Source organism: Monopterus albus, unplaced genomic scaffold (assembly GCF_001952655.1).
Source record: "Monopterus albus unplaced genomic scaffold, M_albus_1.0 scaffold215.1, whole genome shotgun sequence".
Classification (NCBI taxonomy): Eukaryota; Metazoa; Chordata; class Actinopteri; order Synbranchiformes; family Synbranchidae; genus Monopterus; species Monopterus albus.
Genome location: NW_018128095.1, coordinates 804471 through 809208, shown reverse-complemented (window position 1 = coordinate 809208; position 4738 = coordinate 804471). Strand labels below are relative to the sequence as shown.

Genomic DNA, 4738 nt, shown 5'->3' with positions numbered 1-4738 from the left:
ATTCAAGCACGAGAAATGCCATGCGTGTGGTAAAGTTGGCCACATAGCAAGAGCCTGCCGTAGTAGAGGCCGGCTGACAAGTAAATCAGATAAGAGAGTGCCAGGGCACAAGCATACTTTGATGAAAACTATGAGATACTCTCATAATGTCCAGGAAAACACCGGAGAGGACTCTAGCGCCAGCTCAGGAGATGAAACCGTGACGCTAGGGTGTCTGACATACAAGTTAGGGAAAATGAGTGATGCACACCTTGGGAGTGTAGCCCCCTACACTGTGGAAATAAAGGTGGAGGTGAAGTAAAGTTTGAAATAGACACAGGGTGCAGTCTTTCCATCACAAACCTACAGACTTACAGGTCCGTGTGGGATAAAACAGAGAGGCCTGCATTGGTACCAAGCAAGATCAAACTAGAGACATATACAGGACAAGCCGTTACAGTGGTGGGCGCGGCACAAGTAAACGTAAAATACCGGAGCAGAAAAAGATGCTACCGCTAACGGTTGTAAAAGGAAATGGTCCTACATTGTTAGGCAGAATTTGGATGGAAGTCTTAAATCTAGACTGGGGGGACATCAAGAGCTAGGGGTAATACAGCTTAAGGGTCATGCTATTCCAAAAAAGGAGACACTAGAAAGGGTACTTTGTAGACATGAGACAGTTTTTAAAGAAGAGTTAGGGACACTCAAGGGAGTAACAGCCCATATACATGTAAAAGAAAATGTGACCCCTCGATTCTTTTGACCAAGATCAGTCCCCTATGCTATGAGGGCCAAGGTGGATGAAGAGATAGATCATCTGTTGAAGGAAGGAATAATCACACCAGTTAAATATTCTGAATGTGCCGCTCCAATAGTACCTATTCTTAAACCTGAAGGTACAGTAAGGGTATGTGGAGATTACAAGCTGACAGTTAATCAGGTGTCTTCCTTAGAGCAGTATCCAATACCTCTTGTGCAGGACCTGTTTGCTGCACTGGCAGGAGGCAAGCTGTTTTCTAAGTTGGATATGAGCCATGCTTATCAACAGTTACTCCTGGATGACAACTCGAGGAAATACTTAACGATTGACACACACCAAGGACTTTTCACTTACAACCGCTTACCATTTGGTGTGGCTTCAGCACCTGCCATATTTCAAAGGACTATGGAGAGTTTATTGCAAGGCATACCTATGATAGCAGTATACTTGGATGACATATTAGTGAGTGGAGTAGACGAGCAGTCACATTTGACAAACCTGAAGGAAGTGCTGACAAGACTGGAGGAAGCAAGGTTGATACTGAAGAGATCAAAGTGCAGCTTTATGCAAAAGGAAGTGGAGTATTTGGGACATACAGTAGATGCTGAAGGTTTGAGGCTGGTGGAGAAAAAGGTGAAAGCTATTAATGAAGCTCCGTCGCCTACAAACGTGACAGAGCTCAAAGCATACAGTGCCTTGCGAAAGTATTCGGCCCCCTTGAACTTTGTGACCTTTTGCCACATTTCAGGCTTCAAACATAAAGATATAAAACTGTAATTTTTTGTGAAGAATCAACAACAAGTGGGACACAATCATGAAGTGGAACGAAATTTATTGGATATTTCAAACTTTTTTAACAAATAAAAAACTGAAAAATTGGGCGTGCAAAATTATTCAACCCCCTTAAGTTAATACGTTGTAGCGCCACCTTTTGCTGCGATTACAGCTGTAAATCGCTTGGGGTATGTCTCTATCAGTTTTGCACATCGAGAGACTGAAATTTTTGCCCATGCCTCCTTGCAAAACAGCTCGAGCTCAGTGAGGTTGGATGGAGAGCATTTGTGAACAGCAGTTTTCAGTTCTTTCCACAGATTCTCGAATGGATTCAGGTCTGGACTTTGACTTGACCATTCTAACACCTGGATATGTTTATTTGTGAACCATTCCATTGTAGATTTTGCCTTATGTTTTGGATCATTGTCTTGTTGGAAGACAAATCTCCATCCCAGTCTCAGGTCTTCTGCAGACTCCATCAGGTTTCCTTCCAGAATGGTCCTGTATGTGGCTCCATCCATCTTCCCATCAATTTTAACCATCTTCCCTGTCCCTGCTGAAGAAAAGCAGGCCCAAACCATGATGCTGCCACCACCATGTTTGACAGTGGGGATGGTGTGTTCAGGGTGATGAGCTGTGTTGCTTTTACACCAAACATAACGTTTTGCACTGTTGCCAAAATGTTCGATTTTGGTTTCATCTGACCAGAGCACCTTCTTCCACATGTTTGGTGTGTCTCCCAGGTGGCTTGTCGCAAACTTTAAACGACACTTTTTATGGATATCTTTAAGAAATGGCTTTCTTCTTGCCACTCGTCCATAAAGGCCAGATTTGTGCAGTATACGACTGATTGTTGTCCTATGGACAGAGTCTCCCACCTCAGCTGTAGATCTCTGCAGTTCATCCAGAGTGATCATGGGCCTCTTGGCTGCATCTCTGATCAGTCTTCTCCTTGTATGAGCTGAAAGTTTAGAGGGACGGCCAGGTCTTGGTAGATTTGCAGTGGTCTGATACTCCTTCCATTTCAATATTATCGCTTGCACAGTGCTCCTTGGGATGTTTAAAGCTTGGGAAATCTTTTTGTATCCAAATCCGGCTTTAAACTTCTCCACAACAGTATCTCGGACCTGCCTGGTGTGTTCCTTGTTCTTCATGATGCTCTCTGCGCTTTAAACGGACCTCTGAGACTATCACAGTGCAGGTGCATTTATACGGAGACTTGATTACACACAGGTGGATTCTATTTATCATCATTAGTCATTTAGGTCAACATTAAGCCTGAAATGTGGAAAAAGGTCGCAAAGTTCAAGGGGGCCGAATACTTTCGCAAGGCACTGTATTTAGGGATGCTGAATTACTACAACAAGTTCCTGCCAAACTTGGCTACATTGTTGGCCCCCCTGCATGAGCTATTGAGACAAAAGGTGCAGTGGAAATGGGGAAAGCAACAGGAGGATGCGTTTAAAAAATCAAAGACACTTTTGCAATCAGCGAAGGTGTTGGTGCACTACAGTGCTGATAAGGAACTGGTTTTGGCATGTGATGCGTCCCACTATGGTATAGGAGCCATACTATCACACAAAATGGAGGATGACAGTGAGAGACCACTTTGGTTTGTTTCAAGGACGATGTCACCTACAGAGAAAAGATACTCTCAGCTCGATAAAGAAGGACTAGCTGTCATGTTTGGAATTGAGCGATTTCACAAGTATCTATATGGACATTCATTCACTATTCAGACAGATCATAAGCCACTCATAAGCTTGTTTAATCCAAAAAAGCCCATTCCCCAGATGGGTTCTCCCAGAGTACAGAGGTGGGCTGTGCGTTTGAGTGCATATGAATACAACATAGTATATAAGCCTGGTCAGCAACATGCAAATGCCGATGGCTTAAGTAGATTACCTGTGCCTGAGGACGTCAAAGAACAGGATGAAGAGTTGGTTTTGATGATGAATGTGTCGGAGGGCTTTTGGTGGTAGACGCACACTCCAAGTGGCTAGACATTTATCCTACTAAGTCGGCTAATACTCGGGTCACCATAGAGAAGCTGTGTCAAAGTTTCAGTGTATTTGGATTACCAAAGATGCTGGTGTCTGATAATGGAACATGCTTCACCAGTTCAGAATTTGAGGCCTTCATGTCACAAAAAAAATTCAGCACATACGTACTGCTCCTTTCCACCCATCTTCAAATGGACTGGCAGCACGAGCTGTTCGAACCTTTAAGGAAGGGATGCATAAAGTGAAAGGGGACAGTATCCAGACCAAACTGTCAAGGTTTTTCTTCAGTTATTGCATAACGCCTCATGCTACTACAGGAACAAGCCCTGCAGAAATGATGATGTCTAGGAAACTCAGATCTACCCTTGATTTGTTACTTCCAGATGTTCAAGCGAAGGTCCTAAAGAAACAGCTGAAACAGAAGGAAAGTCATGATAATTCCTTGTTGGTCAGGAGTTTTGCTCAAGGGGATCCAGTGTACGTAAGGAACTACTCCTTTGGGCCCAAGTGGATTCCAGCTGTTGTTGGAAAGGTTTCTGGTCCTGTGTCTTATTCAGTCATGCTTGAAAATGGACAAACCATAAAAAGGCATGTTGATCAAGTGAGAGCTAGGCGGGTAAACATGGACCGGGTGCCAGAGGGAAACAATGGACAACAAGAAGAATTCATGAGGACGCAGGAGTTGAGGTCCCTGGAGTTACCGAAGAGTAAAGATGTTCTGGTACCTGAGGACATAGATGTTATGGTGCTGGAGGATTCTGGTTCAGAAACTGTTCCAGTGTGCACGCCTTCAACCAAAACGCCAGCAAAGCCTGAGATGCGGAGATTCACTCGGGAGAGACACCCCCCTGTTCGTTTGAATGACTTTGTTTAATTTTTTCGGTTGTTTAGTAGCGTGGGTGTTGATATATTCTTTAAAGAGTGGTGTTTTGCTACAGTACGTAATATTCTTGGTTAGATCTAGTTTCAAGTTTAAAGGAGAGGGAGATGTAGTATAGTAGATAAAGACGTGTGTATATTGCAAGTAGTAACATTGGTTAATCACTAGAGGGAGTTGGATCTCTTTGTGGGAGTTGGATCTCTTTGTGGCTCTTATATCTATATGTGTACTTAGGGGGCGCAGAGCAAGAACGTGGGGAGGAATGGTGGTAGACCTGATGTTGCCCTGTATAGAAACTGTGAGTTAAAGTAAAGTATACTGGAAGCCTGGACGCCTAAGTTC

At 43.7% G+C, this 4738-nt stretch overlaps 1 pseudogene; it reads left to right on the top strand.

Moving 5' to 3' along the window:
- The first annotated feature begins 485 nt into the window (after positions 1–485).
- LOC109971106 (uncharacterized protein K02A2.6-like) lies at positions 486–4420 on the top strand (annotated as a pseudogene).
- Positions 4421–4738: the final 318 nt, after the last annotated feature.